General features: G+C 42.6%; 1 long non-coding RNA gene across 1 annotated transcript; it reads left to right on the plus strand.

Moving 5' to 3' along the window:
* The first annotated feature begins 11,207 nt into the window (after positions 1-11,207).
* Positions 11,208-24,491, plus strand: LOC140624672 (uncharacterized). The gene is made up of 3 exons (XR_012024127.1): positions 11,208-11,288; positions 11,956-12,085; positions 23,808-24,491. It is a non-coding gene; the product is annotated as an uncharacterized lncRNA (long non-coding RNA).
* Positions 24,492-25,862: the final 1,371 nt, after the last annotated feature.

The raw sequence follows: 25,862 nt of genomic DNA on the forward strand, positions 1-25,862 counted from the left end.
GTGTACTCTCACACACACGCTCTAAAATAAATAAATCTTTAAAAATATATATAATAAAGTACATCTAATCTCTTTTGTGTTGCTTAGTAAACACTGGAGCCTGCTAGTTTGTACCGAGGGTGGTATCAATGGCCGCATCCAGGTTTTACCTCTAGATGGAATCAGTGCACCAGCTGCCTGGCAGGTTAAGAGTCCGGAGCCCCCCTCAACCATCCCTACCTCACCACACATCTTCCTGCCCTGTGATCAAGAGGTCATTGGGTAGCAGTCCAGAGCGGGAACCTGTAACTGCTTCAGCATTGACCCAGGTACAAATTCTTACCCAGAAAAAAGGCCTAAGAATGCCATAGAATCACTATTCAATTATGCTGTACGATAGAGGAATCTCAACCACCTGTGAACTTGCTCTACTCTGGGCCTTATAAAGCCCCTCATAGGCACATTCAACCCCAAAGTGGGGCATTAAGAAAAGAGATAAGGAAGATGTACCCTTTCAATGCTTCTTTTTTATGGTCCCTACATTCCAGCTCTTGAGGTTCACATCCCCTTACGAGTGAAACAAGGTGGTCTACACAGGGCACAGTCTCCCCAGGACCTGCTCCTGTTTCTCCCAGGCTTTTCTAATTTCTAAAAGACATACTTTCTGCTCGGTTTCACAGCTTGTCTTCTTTTTGTTCTTTCTAGAATTCCCCCATCCAGACTGTCGTGAAGGAAGAGAAAGGAATATGAAAATAATATAGAATAAATATTAGAATGTAGAATAAATAAGATAGAATAGCTCCAGAAGAGGACCAAAATATTGTGCAAGTAACAGCTTTAAGGAGTAAATTGCGACCCATTAATTTGAAGTTTATGGCTCTGCTATTCTCAGAGAACATAATAAAAAAATGTAATCATTTGCAAGAGAAATGACAGCAGTAAATCCCTGGAAATGAGGGTTACAAACAAACCCAAGCATACTGCTTTGTTCACTAATGTAATGTCCAACTCAGTCGTAACTCTACAAGGAGAGCCCAGAAATAATTTGGACATCATAATCTGAGCTTGGTCTCATAGGTTTTTAAACAAACAGAGCACGTAAGAACAAGCCCAAGAAGTTAGAGCAGACCAGGCCCTGCTGCGGGGATATTTACTGCCTCTTCTTCCTCCGTGATCACCCACCTCAACTCCTGTCTCTTTTCCATCCTTACCCTTTTGCTCAGATTTGTTCCCTGCAACCATGTCCTCAACAACACTGCTTTATTTCCACTGCCAGTGGGTCCTCAATGCACCACCTCACCTGTTTACATTAAAGGGAGGCCTGGGCACAAAGCTGCTCTTATTCCTCATCTGGGCCCTGCCTGCCACCGCAGCAGATGGGCCATGGGTGAACACGAACCCCCAATCGTTAACCAGCTGGTTAGCTTCGGGAAAGCTCTTCCGCCCCGGTAAGCCTCAGTGAACTCATCTAACCCGATGAGGTTAAGATTAGGATTGATATTGATTTAGTTACTTTATGATTTTATACTAATTCGGGAAGCCTGGGTGGCTCAGCAGTTTAGCGCCGCCCTCAGCCCAGGACCTGATCCTGGAGACCGGGGATCGAGTCCCACGTCAGGCTCTCTGCATGGAGCCTGCTTCTCCCTCTGCCTGTGTCTCTGCCTCTCTCTCTCTCTCTGGGTCTCTCATGAGTAAATAAGTAAAATTAAAATAATATATATTTATTCATTTCATCTTCACCACAATCTTGTGAAGTGGGTATTACTAGTCCTGCTTTATGGGTTGAGGGAACAGACACAGAGAGTAAGTGACCTGCCCCAAATCACACAGCTACAAAATGGCAGAGTTGAGACATGAGCAGATATATGGCACCTGAGTAATAAATTCTTTATCTTTCTACTCTACTGTCTCATACATATTCAGTTAATACCAGCTATGATTGTTACCGACTGGCAATTTAGGGTAGTGGTCACATTATAAATGACAGGATAAGCTGCAGGTGAGCCCAGTGTCTACATAGAAAACTAGTAGAAGCTACTGATGATCACAGGAGTAGTTAACTCATTGATTCATCTACTTAATAAGTATTAGAGCTAGGCACTGTTCTAAGGGATGAATATGTAGCTGTGGGTGAGAAAATGTTATGGTTTTATCTCTGTACCTTTTCACATGCTTCTCCTTTTGCTTGGAATGTACACAACACACATACACACACACACACACACACACTCTCTCTCTCTCTCTCTCTCTCTCTCTCTCACAGTCTGGTCAATCCTCACTTTTTCCCCTCAGTCTGGTAAAAGGCAGCTGTGGCTCAGTCAGCTCTGGATTCCCACCTTCTGCAACATCTCAGATTCTGCAATTAAACTCTGAGAGGAGCAAAAGAATAAAAGAACATTTAAAAAAGGAGAAAGAAATAAAATTTTTAAAAAAGCACATTTGGGGGAAAACTACATTTGGGGACATGCCAATGGAAAGAAACCAAAAATAAACATTAAGAGATGAAACTGGGGTATTAAAGAGTGGAAAAGATGAGACCGAGAGGCAGTTTAATAATACTCTCCAGTACATGAAGGACTTTTACATGGAGAATAATAGTAGGCTCTTCTCCTCAGGGAGTTATAAGGGAGGAAATCATTTCCAGTGCAAGTGGTAGAGGCCGAGTCAGGTAGCTTTACTGGGCACTTACCACAGGCAGGGCATGATCACTGCTATCAAGGGGCTTACACTTTAATGGGAAAGACAGCTGTGCATAAAAGGATGACTAATATTCAATTTAATGGGACAGATTAGAAGAGCAATGAATTCAGAGAAGGGAGAGATCTCTATGAATTCATGAGCTGAGATAGAGAGGAAACACTTCACTGAAGAGATGAATTGGTGAAATCCTATCAACGAAAGATAGACTGGGGCAGAGAGAAGAGCAGTAGAGAATGGCAAAAACCTGATTGGAATGCCTGGAAAATGCATTTTTAGCAGCTCCTTGCTAAAATCAATTTCTTTACTTCCTCACTAGAAGCTGTGCCAGGCTCAGCAAATCTCCTGTCTCCAATTTTTTTTCTCCCCTCTTTCCACTGGATAATTCCATCAGCAGCCTGATTTTCTATCATCTAAAACACAAAACCAAAACAATTTCCACTCTATCGTCCATTTCTCTCCTTTCTCCTTTGTTCCTTTTCTTATGGGAAAATTGCTGGACATCATGTCTCCTATTTCTCTCCTCGCATTCTCTCTAGATCCCACTACATTCAGGCGGATCCCACTACATTCAGGCGAATCCCACACCAAACTGCTCCAATCAGGCTCGTGGTGACCTTCACGTGGCTAAATCCATGGTCAATTCTCAGTCTTCAGCTTATTTAGCTGACTTATCTGACTCACTTGATGCCTCTCTCCATGAAATGCCTTTCTGACCTGGCTTTCAGAAAACCGAGCTCCACTCCTTGGTGATATCACTCACTCTCGTGACTTTAAAATATCATCTATATGAAGATACCTAGGTGGCTCAGTGGTTGAGCATCTGCTTTTGTCTCAGGTGGTGATCCCCACGTCCTGGGATCGAGTCCTGCATCAGGCTCTCCACGGGGAACCTGCTTCTCCCTCTGCCTCTCTCTCTCTCTCTCTCTCTCTCTCTCTGTGTCTCTCATGAATAAATAAATAAAAAACTTTAAAGAAATATATTTTTAATAAATAAATAAATAAATATCATTGATACGCGAATGACTCCTGCAGCCTTAATTCCACACTTGTGTACCCAACTGCCTATCTGATACCTCTCCCTAGATGTTCAAAGGCATCTCAAATTTAACTAATCCAAATTTTATTCCTAATATTCCTCACCCATTTCCCCCAATTATACTCCTTTTACAATGTTCCCTTCGTCACCCTTGATAAAGGGCAGCTCTAATTCAGTTGTTCAGGCTAGAAATCTTGAGAGTCCTACTGAACTCATCTGCTGCTCACTCTGCATCCAGTCCAGCAAATCATAACAGCACATTCTTCAAAATAGCTCCAGAATCTGGATTTATTTTTAACACTTCTTGTATTGCTGAGTTTAAATCACTGTCATCTCTCACCTAGATTTTTACGAACCTGCTAATTGGCCTGTTTCCACTCTTCTAGTCTATTATCAACACAACAGGCAAACATCCACATAAAATGCCAGACAGACCAGGGTACATCTCACTCACAGGAAAGGGCCACTGTCCTCTCTCTCACCCACAACATCCACACTATCTGCTCTGCCTATTTTACTTCTCTAACCTTATCTAACACACTTGAATTTGTTCACCTACGCCAACTCCTCTGACCTCTTCCCATTCCTAGAACACACCAGGCACTGGTTAGGCCTCCCTGCTTGCTTGTTCTGCTTAGAACGTGCTTCCCTCAGATAGCCACATGGGTAGATTCTTTGCTTTCTTCAGGGCTCTGCTCCTATGTCTCTTAGAGAGGACCACCTTGGCCACCCAATAGAAAATTCTGAACCCTTCCCAAAGCTTCCAATCGTCCATCCCTCTCTAGTTTCACCCTTTACACTTATTAGTTATCATACAATAAAATGTACTTATCTTATTATCTGCCCCCATTAGAATCTAAGCTCTGAGATGGCAAGGCTTTATTGCTTTGTCCCCAGGGACCTTGAATTATAGCCAACAAATAGTTTTTGAATGAATAAATGTTACCAAATATTCATTATAGGCTTCACAATATTCAATAGAATCTGTATTCATAAAGAAATTAACTTATGTAGAGTATAAGCCACTTGAAACTGAGGAATTTGAGTACTGGGTGCAGAGAGAGGAGACATACTTGACCTTTTATATTGTAATCTGCTTTTTTCTCCTAATATATTGTAAATATTTTCCTATTTCTTCTACAAGATGATTTGTAGAACACATCTTGATTAAGAATCATGGTAATTGCACCTGCTTTCCCCCAAATGCCATTTTGAAAATACAATTACATATTTTTTGGCTTTTAAACATCTCTACTATTATTATTTATGATCACATTTTTAAAAGAATAGCTTGTTATTTTCCAAATTTGAATAACAAACATTCTCTAACCTAACACTAAAGAGTTTACTTTTTTTTTCCATGCCACATCTTCAGCTATAAAGACAAAATGTAATGCATCTAGCAGACTATAAAAGGAATAACCAAGACATAACTTTTCATTAGTACATTCTCATTATTACCTATCAAAAGTGATGGAATTTTGTGTCATGCAAAATACTCAATGATAATATTTATATTTCAATGGCTTTTGGTGATGCAGTACATATGCATATTGAACTAATTGGATGTGAAATTTCAAGGATTTTTAAAATCCCTTCAAGGAAATAATCCAGAGAATAACCCATATACTCCCAAGAACAATGATACTGTACTACATTAAATCTAAAGTCCCATCAATAGGATATAGCTCACCATTTTATTATCCACCACAAAGAAAAAAAAAGGAAAGAAAAAATATCGCCCATTAAACTATGGAAAAATGCTTTTCTATCACTCAGATTTTTATTTTATGACTATTGAAAGAGCTTTTTCAGATTTATTTAGACATAAATTTCTATCATATATCATTCTCATGCTTATATAAAAAGGCAGATAGAAGTGAAATAAATCGGTCAAGGTATTCCCAGTACTTCCTATTTAGAGGTAGGCTCATCTAAGTCACTTCTCAACTCAATCTTATTGATATCCATGTTTTCCACCAATATTGCATGTTCTGATATCAAAGCAAAATAATACTCCACTGTGCTGTCTGGGGCTTTCTGATAACGTGTCAGTGTATGGTTTTCAAACCATAAGTGGGCTTACGGTCTTTCTTAAATCCTTCTGAAATGGTTAACTCCCTGAAACTTTTAGGGAGCTACAGTTTTACAGCCATGCCAGCAAGAAGTAACAACCTAAGGACGCACATCCCAGCAATGGTAACTAAGTCATTTCCACTTCACTGGTTGACAGTTATTGTAAAATGCCCTAGGTTGTAAGATAGTGACTTAAAATTTATAGATATGGCAACAAACTTCATTTTTGCCTCTGTAGCAGTAGGGAGGCAGCAGGGAAATCACCCTGTCTGGTTGTGGCAACGGTGCACCGCAACTCTTCCAGCTAAGTGCTATGACACACAAAACCTACGTGTGGAAAGATTCGATTCTAGGCAAAAGACCTGGAAACAGCGTGGAGTCTGCTATCAGAGGTCAACAGAAGAAAGCTGAGGTCAATACAAGCAAAAGCCCTGGTCAGGCCGGATCACATGCAGACAAAATGTCACAGGTTTAGTTAAGAGCAGTGTCATGGGGCGTCTGGGTGGCTCAGTGTTTGAGCATCTGCCTTTGGCTCAGGTTGTGATCCCTGGGTCCTGGGATCGAGTCCCACATCGGGCTCCCTGCAGAAAGCCTGCTTCTCCCTCTGCCTACGTCTCTGCCTCTCTATGTCTGTGTCTCTCATGAATAAATAAATAAAATATTTTTTCAAAAAAAGAGCGATGTCATGAGTCAATTTGGTTCTGCTTGACCACTTGCAAGATTCTGTGAATGTTCCAAACTTTTCTACTAGACTAAGATATAAGAGTAAATGGCTAAGATAGAGAAACTTAGGAATTCACAGTTTAATATGCTGGTTTTTTAAAAAAATTCACATTAGATATCATTATTTAACATTTATGGAGTTCCTCAGGTCTTATAACAGGTGTTGAAATACAGTATTAAAGGTAATCCTATAATCCTCAGGAAAAAAAATGTTGGCTTTTTCAACCCTAGCATGAAAAGAAGGGGCTGCCTATATTATAAGCCAATTCACACTCTTAGAAAACCCATTAAAATAGCTGGATATTATGCTCAAATCTCTTAGAGCCCTCTGGTACAAAATGAGGATTAGAAAACGGGCTATGGAGAATGTTTCCGACCTGTGCATGGTTAAACTTACTCTTAAGTAGGAGATTGCAAGAGTATCCCCTGAGGAAGAGAACACTGTAATTTCTTCCTTCTCACATAATAGACATGATACAATAATAAAGCAAGAAGACATAGTTAAATCAATTTATCTGACAAAGAAGTGCCTGTTTGTATTGCAGAGAAAGGGAAGAAACCAGTGGTTATGAAGCATCTGCATTTCACTGGGCTTTTCACGAAGGTCATCTCATTTAATCCTCCCGGTGTATTCGTGAGGGGGTGATTTTGGAAACCACAGCTTGGGAAATCCAAGTAATGTGCCTGGGACAGTGAAGCTAGTGGAAGCAGGGGTGAAGCTGGACCCCAGCTGCTTAACCTTCTCAGTTTATGCTTTTTCCACCCTCACACCTGCTAAAAGATTATGAGTCTGCCAAAAGGGATCTTCCTGCCTCCATATAATCCTGCATTTCTCAAGGAGAAACAGCTAAGAGAGAAGGCAGCCAATCCACATTAAGACTCCGGCAGAGATTCAATTTCTATCTGCCTGGTAATAAGCTTAACAGTCTATTTACTAAAGGGAGTTTCTGGAATGCTCTCTGGTTGTAGGTTACTTTGCTGACACTACTAATTAGATCCTTTCCCAGAAAGGAATCAAGACCATTCAGGAACGTTCTGCCTCCCCCTTTTGCTCTACAACCCCCTTCTTTTCCTGTCCCCACCCCCTCCATCTCTCATATTGGATAATTGGGAATGGAAAAATGGTAGAGGGTACAGTCCTCCTGCCCCCTTAGTTTTATAGCCTATCGTCCTGGGGCTTTACAATTGGGTTTTAGTCCTGGAAAGATAAAGCAGCTTCCTGCACCTTCACCCATAATTATGAGGAGGCTCACAAACCCAACCAGAATCCAGGATGTCTTAACTACAAAGTGCTCTAGTAGATCCTGTGGCAGCCTTCATCTCAATAGAATGAACCCCTAATTCTTTCCCACATGTGACGTTTGCCATTTTTCTTTAAAAACCTCTTTTTACATATCGAGGCAGAAACAGAAAATCTCTTTGGCTTTCTTCCTCCCTGCTACTCTATTTATAGTTCCAAATGTTGCCAGGTGTCAGCAACAAAATTAAAGAGGGACCATTAGAGTCTCTGCAAGCTGTTGGTGTTACTCAGGCTACATCTAATATTTTACATTAACAAGTTCAGTGAAGTTGCATTCATTCAAATATCCGGGACATTGTAAAGATGCCGAATGATCTACTGGTTTGCAATCCCCAAACAAAGCCTCTTTCTGTGCATGCACATTTAAACTGCTAATACGTAAAGAATTGAGCCTGGGGGAGTCATGATTCAAGCTGAAACGCTTCACTGAAAGTGCCTGTGCTAGCTGGAGTGTCCTCTACTTCATGTTGTGATAACGCAGATAAGTAGCTGTGCTTTAACACCGAAGAAATGGAGAGAGCGCTTAAGATGGTAATTCCCATACCTTTAAAATCAGGCGCACATGTTCATCAACAGGTTCGACTCATTTATCTAGAAAATGGGAATGGAAAAAAAAAAAGAAAATGGGAATGGTTTTAATTAAGAGATAACTTCTGAAAAAAATTTAAAAGACTGCTCTCTCTATTGCTCTTGCTTAATTAGATTTATCTTGGAAGGAATCTGGAAACTCATAGCCTACTTAATTTCATAAGTGTGACAGGAAGTGTCTGTGGATGGGTGGGTGTGTGCAGGGGCAGAGGTCATAGGACTCAAAGCAATTTTGCTGTATTTCTTGAACTACTTCACATGAACAAGTTTATATTTTGACTAGTGGGTCAGACAGATGAGGCATATAACCAGGTGTTGCCAACTTCTCCCAATCCTGCCAGTCAGGGGAAATGACAAAGTAGGAGTAGGGGTAAAAAAATGAAGCCTGTATTCATAATGTTTTTGAATGTTTAGTTATACTTCAATACATTATAGTTCTAAAAATTACAGCTGTTGGGGTACCTGGGAGGCTCAGTAAGTTGAGCATCCTGCTCTTGGTTTTGGCTTGGGTTGTGATCTCAGGTTCATGAGATCAAGCCACATGTCCGGCGAGATGTTCAGCTGGGAATCTGCATGGGATTCTCTCTCTCCCTCTGCCCCTCCCTCAGCTTTTGTGACCATGCTCTGTCTAAAATAAATAAATATTTCTTTTAAAAAAATAATTTTAAAAAATAAAAATAACAGAAGCACTAATAGCAAAGAAGATATGACTAGATATCCAGAAATGAAAGTAAATGAGAAAAGTTCAGGAATGTAACTAAAAGAGACTAAAGAGATCATTGTGTAACCCTCCACAAAAATTAGCAATTTACCAAATTATCAATTTTCTTTACAGCTTTCCCAGAGAGGAATGTCACCCGTTACTTCTAAACTTGCCTTGGGTTCCCACCACTAAACAGTATGAATTATAAAATCAAATATAACAACTCTGACATATTCCAGCTTTCCCTCTGCCCCCACTCCATAGTCCACCTCCACCTGGACCAGCCCACTTTACAGGAGGTGAGGGCCAGGCTCAGTTCCCAAATCCCATTGTGTAGAGTATTAGCATAAACCTTAATCTGGCATTAATCTAATGACATTTTCATTCCTCCAGCCTCAGCTAGCCTGGGTCATTTACTCTCGGTTCTTTTTTGGTGGTGGTGGTGGTGGGTGTGGAGCGCTATTGACAAAGGATGCTCCAAATTTAAAACTTCATAAAATTACCGAGGACCTTTTCTCTTGAAACAAAAAAGATCTTTTAGACAAAACACTTTGTTTTCATAGTCCCAGGCTTTTTATACTTGAATTTTCTCTTCTCCTTTACAACTAAAATCAGTGTGTAAATTTTTTATTAAAATGCAGAAGTTCTGTACTGTTGGAGGCTTTTCAAGAGCTCAGAGAATAGGTGTATTTGCAGCTCTCTTATATCGATCTCTCTGTCATCTGCAGGACTAATTGATTTGCTTCAAATAAGATTTTTGTACTACCTGTATCAGAGAGAACTTGAAAACCTCAGTAGAGAACTTAGAGAAATAGAAAATATATGTAAAGTACCACAGCAAATAAACATTTATCTTTATTCTACTTTGCAAGTCATTCCAAAGAGACTTCTAAACCGCTTGAATGAAATGCGCGGTCGTGGAAATAAACCGAGATCGACCGACCGAGAAGAGCAAAAGCTCGACTTTCAGAGCTTGCGGTGGGAGGGCTCTGCGGCCGGGTCGCCGGCTCCGGGGCCTCCGGGAAGCAGCCCGACACCCGCCCCGCGCCGAGGGCGGACGGACAGATGGCCGTGCACGCGGAGAGCAGACGGACAGACGGCTGTGCACGCGGAGGGCGGACGGACAGACGGCCGTGCACGCCGAGGGTGGGACGGACAGACGGCCGTGCACGCGGAGGGAGGGACGGACATGGACAGACAGACGGCCGTGCACGCGGAGGGCGGACGGACAGACGGCTTCACACGCCGAGGGCGGACGGACAGACGGCTGTGCACGCGGAGGGCGGACGGACAGATGGCTTCACACGCCGAGGGTGGGACGGACAGACGGCCCCGCACGCGGAGGGAGGGACGGACACGGACAGACGGCCGTGCACGCGGAGGGCGGACGGACAGACGGCTTCACACGCCGAGGGCGGACGGACAGACGGCCGTGCACGCGGAGAGCGGACGGACAGACGGCTGTGCACGCGGAGAGTGGACGGACAGACGGCCGTGCACGCGGAGGGCGGACGGACAGACGGCCGTGCACGCGGAGAGCGGACGGACAGACGGCCGTGCACGCCGAGGGCGGACGGACAGACGGCCGTGCACGCGGAGGGCGGACGGACAGACGGCCTCGCACGCTGAGGGCGGACGGACAGACGGCCTCACACGCCGAGGGTAGGACGGACAGATGGCCGTGTACGCCGAGGGCGGACAGACAGACGGCCCCGCACGCGGAGGGAGGGACGGACACGGACAGACAGACGGCTGTGCACGCGGAGGGCGGACGGACAGACGGCTTCACACGCCGAGGGCGGACGTGTGAAGAGGCGGCCCCTCGGGCTTGGCAGGTGGCGGGGGACACGCGAGGGGCCTCACCCCGAGTCCCGCGTCCCGAGGGGACACGTCCGCACCCGCCCGCCCCCGACGCAGGCGTCCGCGTCGAGGCCTCACCTGGGTCGGGGCGGCGCTGCCGTCCAGAGGCTCGCGGGCTCCGGGCCGGGGGGCGGGGTGGGGGTGCAGGGGGCGGTGAGGGGCTGCGGGGCTGCGGGGGTCCGAGGGTGTGCAGGGCTGCGGGCTAAGGAGGCCAAGGGGCGTGCGGGACGTGCGCGGGGCGGGGCGTGCGGGGGCGCGACCGTGAGGCCTCAGGCTCTTGCCGGTGAACCCAAGTGTCTTCCCGCATATCCTGACCCCGGAAGGTGATGATTGCGATGCTTTTCTATCCTTTGGCTCCCGTGGTCCGAGCCCAAATACCTGCACGAAGGAGCCCCGGCCGCGCTCAGGAGGCCCCAGCCCCGCGCCCCCCCCCCCCCCCCCCCCCCCCCCCGCTGCAGGCTGCCCCGCCTCCGTCCCGAGGGTGCTGGGGAACCGCGACTGCAGGCCCTGGGGCGGGCTGCGCTGACCTAGAGGCACCGAGGCAGCGGCGGGAACGCCCCCCGCCCCCTGCAGGCCCCGGGGCCGCCCCAGGAGGAGGCCCGGCCGTTTGGAGGACGGGACCTGCGCTCTGCGGGGCCTCGCGGCGCCTGCGGCCCTCGCGACCCGGAGCCTCGGAGAGGGCGCGCCCCTGGGCCGGGAGGCGAGAGGCAGGAGGAGCCGCGGCGAGGTCGGCGGTGGGCGGCGGGCGGCGGGCGGTGGGCGGTGGGCGGTGGGCGGTGGGCGGGCGCGCCCCGCCTGGAAGGGAAGCTCCTCCCGAGGGCTCGCCTGCAGGAGCGCCGCGCACTCCGCGAGGGGCAGTTGCTCTACCGTCTGCCCCTTCCGGAGCAAGGACCAAAGTCGCAGGAGTTCTCTCCTGTTTCCTCAGCTGGTGTCCACCCCATCCTCCGGGTGTCACAGGTATATCTAATTCATTTATTTTTGTTTTTTAAGATTTATTCATGAGAGACATGGAGAGAGAGGGAGAGACACAGGCAGAGGGAGAAGGAGGCTCATGCAGGGAGCCCGACGTGGGACTCGATCCGGGGTCTCCAGGATCACCCCCGAGCCACCCAGCGGCCCGGTACATCTAACTTAAATGCAAACCTGCCTTGGGGGATGCCCAGAGCTCTACTCTGCATCACCGAAATTTCTGCCCTCTCAAGGCAGCTGGCTGCGCTGATCCCCAGGCCCGCATATGCCCCTCCTTTACAAACTGCACAAGGGGCAGAGGCGCTGCCCCAGGCGAGGAATAAACATTGTCCCAAACCCCCAAATGCCTACTGAAGGGAAGCCCTTGAAAGGGCCACTGTTGCCCTTTTCCCGCCTCAAGGCAAGCTGATCTGTGACTCAGCAGCCAGGAGTATGCTGAAAAGGCCTTTGCCGAGTCCACTATAGGCTGGTACACATGAAGGACCGTGGCCAAGGTGTCTAAGGTGGTGGCAGTGCTGGGCACAGCCGCACGGATGGGAGGCACTGCCTTGTTCACTTCCCAGGAGCCCACAGCCATCCACCGTGAGCCATCTGGCTTTCTAATCCGCCGTACTAGGCTGTAGAAAGCACAAGGGACAGGGCGTAAAATGCCCACTCAGTGCAGTTCTGGGGTAATTTCTCCAATTTCCTTATGCCCCCCAAGGCAATTGATGTTTTTGATAGTTAGCATTTTGCATGGAGTCAGTCAGCTTACTGGTTCCCAGTTGTCATCTCCCCTCAGCACTGGTGTGATTACTGTGACACGAAGGTGGAATTCACCAACAAATGTTTGCAGAGTGTGGCCTTGTAGGTTATCAAGACCCAATATGCTCTCTGGTTTTCACGGGGGAGAACACCCAAGTTGCAGTGTCAGAGGGACCTTCCTGACCATAACAGTTTTCCCTCCACAACCCATTCATGGCATTCAAGGGGCCAGAAAAATTTTAAGGGTTAATTACCATTTATTAGAGTACATTGGGCTCCAGTATCCACCAGAACCGTCACCTTTTGTTTATTTCTGGGGGACCAGTGAATGGTGAAGTCAACATGAGGCCTCTGATCACCTCCAGTGGCCCTCACCTGAAGGCATTCCTGCATCCTGCATCTTGTGGGAGGAACTCATCCCAAATAGGACTGTATCCCTGAGGCCTCTGCTAGAGGAGAGGTGTCTGGGATGATAGAGAAGATGGGGCAGATCTGAGCTGTTGGGGTTTTAAGGCCTTCCACAGGCTGACAAACACAGGGGTTGCAGGTCTATCTTTTCATGTGGGGGTCAATGATGCTATGAAATCAAACCACATTTGCTTCTGAGCTAGTTTTACTGGACCCTTTGCAGATGTTTAGGATAACTAGATTTCCCAGTATCATAAATGTCTTGTCCCATGATTGGTCTCAGCATAGATGTCAGCATCTCATACCAGATACTGTGGGCAGACTGGAGTATCTTGGCTTCCGTTCCTGCAGTGAATACGGCTGGATCAGGGGCCTTAGCGACAGGAGCATAGGTGGCCTGTCTTATTCCCAACTCCCTAAAAATTTGTTATATCTTCATGTGGGATTTCCAGGGTTACACCTCCCCAGGAAGTTCCCTCTCATTGGCAATCCTCCCTGTAGGCTAGAATAATCCATTCTAGAAGGCAGTGAGTAACTTGTACACACAAATACACACCCCAGCATACATGCAGGTGATGCTGGAAGGCAGGGTATGTGATGATGTTGCTCATTTTCTCTACCTCTGGCCTTGGCAGAGAAATTCCATCACCACCACACCCTATAGCTGCACTAACCATGTCTGGATACTTTCCTTGGCCTTTTGCTGGAACTTGGCAACTATATCAAAAAGCATAGGGGGAGTATATTCTCTCATCATGAATGTTTCCTGAGTTAGGGGCTGCACCACTGGCTGGGGTTGTTGTTGCTGTGCTTTTGCTTTTCTTTGTACTAGTCAGAGGGCACGGAGTGTTATATGCATTTTCCTGTCAATTGCCACCATATCTCACTCTTCAGTCTCCTCACTTTCCCCAGAATTTTACCTCCTAGTCTCCCAATCAGTAGCCTCATTTCCCAGAAGTTGCTTTTTTTAGTCAGATAAAGAAGCTCCAAAAAGACTTCTTTCTAAGTCTGTTGAATCTCAGATATCTTCAGCTTAAAATAATCTTCAAATCGACTCTGGAGTTCCAAGTGGGTCCCCACAACTTCTAGCAGGCTGGCTTCCTGGGCTGTATATTATAGATAAGGGGGTTGACTTCCTGGGCAGGCTGCTGCACGTTGTGAGTCAGGGTTCTGCTTGTATATATGCCATCATCCATTTTTATACTCCATGTCCCAGGGCCATATCAGATACACCATTTTGCAAAGAAGGAAGAAGATCTTTTTTCTCCTTTTCTTATAAATCCACATTATCATGAATGTAAGCATATGTGCCTGAGGTTAAAAGAAATTCAGAAGGAATATGGAATACTTCTGTCCAGCTTCTCCTTTTTGTTTCTAGCTCAGTGGTGTTGCAGTGAGACTGGGCTGAGGAAGAACTGCATCCCCTAGCAGACAGACACAAAGACAATGAAATTGAGATGGATCTATGGGAAAGAAATAAAATAAAATACTAAAATACTTTTACCAAAGGGGTAAAGGATCTATACCCTAAAAACTACAGAACACTTCTGAAAGAAATTGAGGAAGACACAAAGATAGGCTCAAGAGAAGGAATGTGTGCTTTCATTGGGAAGGATTCTTACAGTGACTAGTTGTCTGGCTTTAACTCAAGGAAAGAGACATAGAGGATGATCTGTAGGTGATGGGGAGAGACAGAGACAGAGAGAAATGGGACACCTAGGAAAAGACAATGAGGCTTAATCATTCTAATTATCACTTAACTTGCCTACTACCCCGCGTGGTTAGAATGATGATCATCCACATGGGCCAGTGTGCTGCTCTGTCTTTTCCTTTACCAACTCTAAATTGGAGTTTTCCTGTAATTCTGAGACTAACTCAAGGTCTTATCTTCATGAAGAGAAAATATGGAGATCTACAGGACAAAATCAGTTGACCCAAGCAAAATAACAAGTTGCAAGGAAAATACAAGGTAAAAAGAAAATATTATTAATGATATCATCAAAAGAAGAAGGGCAGTGAAAATGTTACCCTCTTTTTGGCATATTTCATAACTGATATCTCTAGAATTTTTCAAACCTTAATTTTAAAGTTTGAAAAACTAACTGCAATTTAATATACATAATATGTACCAACTGTGCCAAGAGTGACAGACAAGTAAAAACTGACTTGTCTTGGGAAGAAAATGTTGAAATGTGCTTTAGATAGGAAGGGCTAATTGTCATTTAACTTAAAATACTCAAAAAATTAGCTCACACTGTCAAACCATTAGCTCTTATTAAGAAACACTGGAAAATAAGACATATGTGCTATGATTAAAAAGGGCAGAAGTTATGTTCCTTTTTAATGAAAAATTATGATAGGCCTATAAATTATAGACTATTCAGCTTTGCTCTGAGTCCCAAAAAGATACTGGATTTAATCTTTACACTATCAATACAAAAATATCAACAATGTCAAGTCCAGGAGAATGCTCAGCCTGACTCTATGAAGAGGGTATCTAATCAAACCCATGTATACTTCTGGGACAGCCTACCAGGCCATGCAGTTGAATACAACTAATGGAATGTTGTGGACCTATATAAGATTTTAATTCTATAATACCTGATTTTGTGTTTTTAAATTAACACAAAAGGTTTATAGTATAGAGTTTGTAAAGCTTGGGTAAAGGTTCGTATCCAAAAGGTTCAAAAGCTCAAGAACTGGGGCAGCCCCGGTGGCTTAGTGGTGTAGTGCCACCTTCAGCCCAGGGCGTGATCCTGGAGACCCGGGATCAAGTCCCACATCAGGCTCCCTACATGGAGCCTGCTTCTCCCTCTACTCTCTCTCTCTCTAATAAATAAATAAAATCTTAAAAAAAAAAAAAAAAAGCTCAAGAACTCAAAATGTCCCAGAAGCACATTTCAAGGAGTGCCCCACTTAAAGGCAGATAGTCACCACCTGTAGCCTTCTGAAGCTGCACCATGATTAGTCAGGAAAAGGCACTTTTGAGTACAGTAGATTCGCTGTATTTCAATCCCTATTGATGCTTCACCAAACATCCTTGTGTCAAACAGAACTATATAGAGGCAGGTAGCATGATTGCAGTTCCCTCCACCCTCTCTAATCCTTTTTGCTTACTTTATTTTTCTCCACAGCATATACCAGCTTGCAATATACTATAAACATTAACTGGAGGGGGGGCAAGATAGCAGAGGAGTAGGGTCCCCAAGTCACTTGTCCCCACCAACTTACCTAGATAACTTGCAAATCATCCTGAAAGCCTACAAAATTCAACCTAAGATTTAAAGAGAGAACAGCTGGAATGCTACAGAGAGAAGAGTTTGCACTTCTAACAAGTACAACTCATTTTTAGCCACTCTGCACTGAGCAAAATGACTAGAAAAAAGAACTCACCACAAAGGAAAGAATCATAAACAGTACTCTGTGCCACAGAGTTACAGAATTTGGATTATAATTCGATGTCAGAAAACCAATTCAGAAGCACTATTATAAAGCTACTGGTGGCTCTGGAAAAAAGGATAAAGGATTCAAGAGACTTCATGACTGCAGAATTTAGATCTAATCAGGCCGAAATTAAAAGTCAATTAAATGAGATGCAATCCAAACTGGAGGTCCTAACGAGGAGGGTTAATGAGGTAGAAGAAAGAGTAAGTAATGTAGAAGACAAGTTGATGGCAAGGAAGGAAACTGAGGAAAAAAGAGAAAAACAATTAAAAGACCACGAGGAAAGGTTAAGGGAAATAAATGACAGCCTCAAAAGGAAAAATCTATGTTTAATTGGGGTTCCAGAGGACACTGAAAGGGACGGAGGACCAGAATCCATATTTGAACAAATCATAGCTGAGAAATTCCCTAACTTGGGTGGGAAACAGGCATTCATATCCAGGAGATAGAGAGATCCCCCCTAAAATCAATAAAAACCAACACCTTGACATTTAATAGTGAAACTTGCAAATTCCAAAGATAAAATCTTTAAAGCAGCAAGAGACAAGAGATCCCTAACTTATATGGGGAGAAATATTAGATTAACAGCAGACCTCTCCACAGAGACCTGGCAGGCCAGAAAGGGCTAGCAGGATATATTCAGGATCCTAAATGAGAAAAACATCCCGTTAAGAATACTTTATCCAGCAAGGCTCTCATTCAGAATAGGAGAGATAAAGAGCTTCAAAAATTGGCAGAAACTGAAAGAATATGTGACCACCAAACCAGCTCTGCAAGAAATATTAAGGGGGACTCTGTAAAAGAAAGAGGAAGCCCAAAGAAGCCACAAAAACAGGGACTGAATAGGTATTATGATGACACTAAATTCATATCTTTCAATAGTAAGTCTGAAGTGAATGGGCTTAATGATCCCATCAAAAGACACAGGGTTTCAGACTGAATATAAAAGCAAGACCCATCTATTTGCTCTCTACAAGAGACTCATTTCAGACCTAAGGACACCTCCAGCCTGAAAATGAAAAGTTGGAGAACCATTTACCATTCAAATGGTCCTCAAAAGAAAGCAGGGGTAGCAATCCTTATATCAGAAAATTAAAGTTTATCCCAAAGACTGTAGTAAGAGATGAAGAGGGACTCTATATCATATTTAAAGGATCTATCCAACAAGAGGACCTAACAATCATGAATATTTATGCCCCTAATGTGGGAACTGCCAGGTATATCAATCAATTAATAACCAAAGTAAAGACCTACTTAGATAATAATACACTAATACTGGGAGACTTTAACACGGGCCTTTCTGAAAATGACAGATCTTCTAAGCACAACATCTCCAAAGAAACAAGAGTTTTAAATGATACACTGGACCAGATGGATTTCACAGATATTTACAGAACTTTACATCCAAATGCAACTGAATACACATTCTTCTCAAGTGCACATGAAACTTTCTCCAGAATAGACCACATACTGGGTAACAAATCAGGTCTCAACCAGTACCAAAAGATTGGGATTGTCCCCTGCATATTTTCAGACCATAATGCTTTGAAACCAGAACTCAATCACAAGAAGAAATTTGGAAGAAATTCAAACATGTGGAGGTTAAAGACCATCCTGCTAAAAGATGAAAGGCTCAACCAGGAAATTAGAGAAGAATTAAAAAGATTCATGGAAACTAATGAGAATGAAGATACAACTGTTCAAAATCTTTGGGATACAGCAAAAGCAGTCCTGAGAGGGAAATACATCGCAATACAAGCATCCCTCAAAAAATTGGAAAAAACTCAAATACAGAAGCTAACCTTGCACCTAAAGGAACTAGAGAAAGAACAGCAAATAAAACCTACACCAAGTAGAAGAGTTAATAAAGATTCGAGCAGAACTCAATGAAATAGAGCCAGAAGAACTGTAGAACAACAAAACCAGGAGTTAGTTCTTTGAAAGAATTAATAAGATAGATAAACCATTAGCCAGCCTTATTAAAAACAAAAAAGACTCTAATTAATAAAATGATGAATGAAAAAGGAGAGATCACCACCAATACCAAGGAAATACAAACGTTTTTAAAAACATATTATGAGCAGCTATATGCCAAAAAATTAGGCAATCTAGAAAAAATGGACGCATTTCTGGAAAACCACAAACTACCAAAACTGGAACAGGAAGAAATAGAAAGCCTGAACAGGTCAATAACCAGGGAGGAACTTGAAGCAGTCATCAAAAGCCTCCCCAAACACAAAAGTCCAGGGCCAAATGGCTTCCCTGAGGAATTCTATCAAACGTTCAAAGAAGAAACCATACCTATTCTACTAAAGCTGTTCCAAATATTGAAAGGGATGGAATACTTCCAAACTTGTTCTATGAGGCCAGTATCACCTTAATTCCAAAACCAAAGACCCCACCAAAAAGGAGAATTATAGACCAATATCCCTGATGAACATGGATGCAAAAATTCTCAACAAGATAGTAGCTAATAGGATCCAACAGTACATTAAGAAGATTATTCACCAGGACCAACTGGGATTTATCCCCAGGATGCAAGGCTGGTTCAACACTTGTAAAGCAATCAATGTGATAGATCATATCAACAAGAGAAAAAACAAGGACCATATGAGCTTCTCAATAGATGCAGAGAAAGCATTTGACAAAGTACAGCATCCATTCCTGATCAAAACTCTTCAGAGTGTAGGGATAGAGGGAACATTCCTCAGCATCTTAAAAGCCATCTACAAAAAGCCCACAGCAAATATCATTCTCAATGGGGAAACACTGGGAGCCTTTCCCCTAAAATCAGGAACAAGACAGGGATGTCCACTCTCACCACTGCTATTCAACATAGTTCTAGAAGTCCTAGCCTCAGCAATCAGACAACAAAAAGAAATAAAAGGCATTCAAATTGACAAAGAAGAAGTCAAACTCTCCCTCTGCAGATAACATGATACTCTACATAGAAAACCCAAAAGACTCTACCCCAAGATTGCTAGAACTCATACAGCAATTCGGCAGTGTGGCAGGTTACAAAATCAATGCCCAGAAGTCAGTGGCATTTCTATACACTAACAATGAGACTGAAGAAAGAGAAATTAAGGAGTCAATCCCATTTACAATTGCACCCAAAAGCATGTTACCTAGGAATAAACCTAACCAAAGGGGTAAAGGATCTATACCCTAAAAACTACAGAACACTTCTGAAAGAAATTGAGGAAGACACAAAGAGATGGAAAAATATTCCATGTTTATGGAATGGAAGAATTAATATTGTGAAAATGTCAGTGCTATCCAGGGCAATTTACACATTTAATGCAATCCCCATCAACATACCATGGACTTTCTTCAGAGAGTTGGAACAAATCATCTTAAGATTTGTGTGGAATCAGAAAAGACCCCAAATAGCCAGGGGAATATTGAAAAAGAAACCCAGAGCTGGGGGCATGAGAATGCCAGATTTCAGGTTGTACTACAAAACTGTGATCATCAAGACAGTGTGGTATTGGCACAAACACAGACACATAGATCAATGGAACAGAATAGAGAATACATAAATGGGCCCTCAACTCTATGGTCAACTAATATTCGACAAAGCAGGAAAGACTATCCACTGGAAAAAGGACAGTCTTCAATAAGTGGTGCTGGGAAAATTGGACAGCCACGTGCAGAAGAATGAAACTAGACCATTCTCTTACACCAAACACAAAGATAAACTCAAAATGGATGAAATATCTAAATGTGAGACAAGAATCCATCAAAATCCTAGAGGAGAACACAGGCAACACCCTTTTTGAACTTGGCCACAGCAATTTCTTGCAAGATACATCCATGAAGGCAAGGGAAACAAAAGCAAAAATGAATTATTGGGACTTAATCAAGACAAAAAGCTTCTGCACAGCAAAAGAAACAGTCCACAAAACTAAAAGACAACCTACAGAATGGGAGAAGATATTTGCAAATGACCTATCAGATAAAGGACTAGTATCCAAGATCCATAAAGAACTTATTAAACTCAACACCAAAGAAACAAACAATCTAATCATGAAATGGGCAAAAGACATGAACAGAAATCTCACAGAGGAAGACATAGACATGGCCAACATGCACATGAGAAAATGCTCCGCATCACTTGCCATCAAGGGAAATACAAATCAAAACCACAATGAGACCCCACCTCACACCAGTGAGAATGGGGAAAATTAACAAGGCAGGAAACCACAAATGTTGGAGAGGATGCGGAGAAAGGGGAACCCTCTTACACTGTTGGTGGGAAGGTGAACTGGTGCAGCCACTCTGGAAAACTGTGTGGAAGTTCCTCAAAGAGTTAAAAATAGATCTGCCCTACGACCCAGCAATTGCATTGTTGGGGATTTACCCCAAAAACACAGATGCAGTGAAACACCAGGGCACCTGCACCCTGATGTTTCTAGCAGCAATGTCCACAATAGCCAAACTGTGGAAGGAGCCTCGGTGTCCATAAACAGGTGAATGGATAAAGAAGCTGTGGTCTATGTATACAATGGAATATTCCTCAGCCATTAGAAATGACGAATACCCACCATTTGCTTCGACATGGATGGAACTGGAGGGTATTATGCTGAATGAAGTAAGTCAATCGGAGAAGGACAAACATTATATAGTCTCATTCATTTGGGGAATGTAAATAATAGTGAAAGGGAATAAAGGGGAAAGGAGAAAAAAATGAGTGAAAATATCAGTGAGGGTGACAAACATGAGAGACTCCTAACTCTGGGAAACGAACAAGGGGTGGTAGAAAGGGAGGTGGGTGGGGGTTGGGGTGACTGGGTGATGGGCACTGGGGGGGCACTCAAGGGGATGAGCACTGGGTGATATTCTATATGTTGGCAAATTGAACTCCAATTAAAAATATATATATATGTATATGTATATATACTAACATATTTAGCTTATTTTTGGCCTCATCACAGTAAAATATATGCTCTATGATGGCAAGGATTTTCATCTGTATTATTAATTGTCATGTCATCACTATCTAGTGTGCCTGAATAATCATGATATTGCTCAGTAAATACTTGTTGAAATAACTATAGAGAGAGTGGATCAGGTCAAATGAAATAAATGAAAGCAAATGAGATAATTTTTGAAGGCAAAAGGGAAAAGGATATCCCTGCTACCACCTGGCCTGTTGATAATGTTTTACCATGGTAGCTAAAGTCAAGAGATGGTCAATGGTCATTGTCCTTGACCTGAACACTTAGGTATAGCATTAAACATGTTCCCTTTTCCTCCTCCTTTTGGCCTTCTACTCTGCTTGAATTCACCAACACCAATCCCATTTCTAAGGCAGTGTGACAAGTACGCCCTCTGGTGATTTGCCACTAAGAAAGTCAAGCAGGATGAACTGGGGAGACTAGGCTCATCATTCCTCTGATTTAAAAGCAGCATCCTTTTTGAAGGATTTCCAGGAAATTTCCACATAGCAAAACCTACAATTAACTACCACCATTTGGGGCAATTGGGAACAGAGAGGTGAAGGTTTAATTCAAATACTAAAAAAAAGAGCCACCAGTTAATTTTCTGCCAGTCATCCTAGAAACTAATCATGCCTCTTGTAAGAAAGGTGTGCATTGTTTTCTTTAGCAAAATAAACATCCTCAACTGTTTTCAATATTAAAAATATAAAAGAATTTAAAAATTACTTTCTATGATCTTGGATTCTTACCAGCTATTCCAATCTCTTGTCTTTCTCTCATAGCCAAATTTCTGATGAAATTTGAGTCACCAGTTCCTTTTTTTGCTTCTAGACACCATACATGTCAACCCACTTCAGTTATGCTTTCACCCATACTTATTCACTCCTGGATCCCCTCTCTCTCCCAGCTTGCTCTTTCTCCATCCTTCCAACTTAATCTTTTGACTAAACTCTTAGATAATGATTGTCCCCTCTTAGCCCTCTCTTTATATACTATTCTTGGACAACAGCATTCACTCCTTAGAATCAGCCCATGACCCCAATCCAAATTTCTGAAAACTCTAGATTATTATCTCACAAGTACTTGTGTCCTTGTGGATGACCTTCAGTCACATCAAAATTAAAAGCACAAAACTGAAATCATAAACACAACTTCTCATGTTCCCTCCCCAAGCTGCTCTTCTTCTTTGGGGCCTCCTCATCTGTGGAAGGCATCATCATCCACTAAGGTCAGGGCAAACCATCTCTGAGTTGTCCTTGACTCCTTTCTCAGCCTCAGCTACCATATGGTTGAAGTTTGAGTTCTCCAGGAAGATGAGATGGAGGTTAGTGGGTAGGAAGCCTATTAAAGATGCCTTGGGACTAAGGTACATAGAAGAAAGGGCAGTCAAGCAAGATTAAGCTGCAGAAGTAAAGTCAACTTTAATGCAGCCCAACACATGCCTCAACCGACTCTAAAGTGATGCCAGCAGGCCTAGAAGAAAGGAGACTTCAGTGTTCAGTGTCTAAAACTTTTAAACTGAGGATCATGGTCTGGTGTACGTGTCCTCTCAAGCATCCAGGAACTGGTTAGAACAAAGACAAGGGCACAGGTATTATTCCTTGAACTCAGAGGCTCTTGATGTCAAGACATCTAGTGCCAGTGGTCTGGAATACACATATGATAGCTTTGCCTGGTCATTGTCACCTGGTCCTTCCTTAGATGTTATCTATCCTAAAGAAATCATTAACAACTTGCCCCTTGCAAAGATGATATATGGGCTCCTGGGTGGCTCAGTTGGTTAAGTGTCTGCTTTCAGCTCAGCTCATGATCCCAGGATCCTGGGATCCAGTCCTGCATCAGGCTCCCTGCTCACTGGGGAGTCTGCTTCTCCCTCTGCCTCTGCCCCCGCCCCCCAGCTTGTGCTCTCTTATTCTCTCTCTCAAATAAAATCTTTAAACAAAAAAAAAGGAGAATATTTCCTATTTGCATTCTGAGGCATGTATAAAGTGGGGGTGCAGCTCCTAGCAAAAATAGAAACAGGAAAAGGAGCAAAAAGTGCTTATGGGATCCTTCAGTGTCCCTATCTAAATAGCTCTGAAGCTAGAAATGACTTCAGAGTTACCTTGAGATGGGCTTAGGTGGCAAGGCCTTTATACTCTCACATTAATACCAGCTACATGTTTTATGAGATTCAGTGCAAAATTAAAAATGCAAGAGTTACTGTTTAAAAATTAAGATTTCCAAGAGGATGATGACAGTAGAGCATTAAACCATACACAAGGCCCCTTCTGGGCGCGGGCTGTTGGTGAATGAACGGGTCACACATACATGACACTGGCCCTATTCTTCCAGTCACTAGGTGCAAACAAGGTTTCTGCAGTTGAGACAATCTCTGAAGGGCTGGCCCCTGCCAGTGGCCCTCCCAGCAACTGGAACAAACATATATCATCCAAGAGGGATCTGCACATAGACTACAGTATCCACCGCTGTCATCGCAATGCCAAGATTTTATCACTTTGAAATTTCTTCTGTCAATTCTCTATCCTCAGGTAAGCCTGCTAGTTAACAGGATTAAGGCTCCTATAATCTGCTGCCTCAACTATTGAACCAGTCCCATATCTGTTACTTGTCTACCTCTATTCCAGCCTTCATATCCTCCTTTGCTGGGAATGAAATTGTCAGTTTTATTCTTAAAATACTGAATGGCTTCCTGTTGCCCATAAGATTAAAGTTTAAATCAACATTTACCAAACTGTGTTTCATAAAACACTAGTCTGTAGAGAAGGAAAAAAAAAAAAAAAAAAAAAAGGTGATGCTTGCAAATTTTCTTCTGAGTAATTTTTTCAATATATGTAATAAAAACACTAAACCATTTACACAGCTGTTTTTATTATTTCATTACAAATACTCTCAGAACTCCAGAAGTAGCAGGAAAAATCTAATCAAAGAATGCTTGATTCAATCTGCATACTGACATACTGACCCCCTAAACAGCACTTACTAATGCCTACATATATATTATCTCGTTGCTGATCACTAAACCTCTTTGTCTTTTATATTTATTTTTAATAATATCTATAATAATATCTATGATATTATTAAATATATCATTAATAATATCAATATATTAAGTATAAGATCTATGATATTAAATGTTTTTGATTTTATACATGAGTTTTATGAAATATTTTCTACATTGGATCTGTGGATTATAGAAAGTTAATGTATCACTACCTTTTTTTGAGATTCACTTATTTTAGAGACAGGGTGGGTGAATATGCAGAGGGTGGGGCAGAGAGAGAAGAGAGGGAATCTCAAGCAGGAGATTCTCTGCTCATGCTGAGCCAGGAGCCGGAGATTATGACCTGAGGCTAAATCAAGAGTTGGATGCCTAACCAACTAAGCCACCCAGGTACCCCCACGTGTCTCTATTTTTTAAGATACTTTTATTTATTTTTTTTACTAATAAACATTTAAATATTACTTACAGAAGGAGAACATGCAGAAAGACGCAGGCATCCTAACTATATAGCCTGATGAATTATCATAATGTGAACACAATCATGCAACAACCATCAAAATCAAGAAATAAAATAGTAGCATTTAACAGCCTCCCTGTATCTACAGTTGCTACTCCTTTCCTTCTCCCAAAGTAAACCATTAACCAACGGCTGCAAATTGATAATCTATTTGAATCCAAGTTTGATTTGCATGCACTCCTACTGACATTTCATTATTGTGCCAACTAATGGTAGAGCTGGGATTCAAATTTGATTCTGTTTATTTGTAAAGCCTGTACTTTTGGAAAGTTCTTAATGGCTGTTTCCATTCCCTATTGACAACGTAGAACGGCTAAGAAAAAGAAAACATAATTATTTCTTCAAATTACAGAGGTTCCCACACTGCACCTTGACAGGGAAAAATAGTGCCCTTCACATAGCCAAGGAAAATATCTAAATGAAGATGGACATTAAATCTAATTGTTTGTTCAATAATGAATCTACTAACTCTAACATCCTTGAATGGATATAAGAACTTTAATAGTCAAGTGTGCATATGTAGATATGTAAATGTACACATTATATGTATATATATTATGTGCGTATCTGTAATGCAATAAAATATATATTCTAAGTTTGACAGGAACTCATTTGGCAGTAACACCTGCCCTGAATCTATACTATGTAAATAAAATTTTGTATGTAACTTATATTACATAAATAGATTTTGCTGGTGAAATGTTAATGTGTTTGGATATGTTATACCATCTGAGACCTCCTGGGACTCTCGTATACTATGGCATATGTATTATATTATCTGATTTCTGGAATCAGATAATTTCTAATTTCTAAAACATTGGGCCACAAAAGTTTGGGCAAGAGAAGAGGGATCTGTACAATGAAGATA

The sequence above is a fragment of the Canis lupus genome, chromosome 35, assembly GCF_048164855.1.
Source record: "Canis lupus baileyi chromosome 35, mCanLup2.hap1, whole genome shotgun sequence".
NCBI lineage: Eukaryota > Metazoa > Chordata > Mammalia > Carnivora > Canidae > Canis > Canis lupus.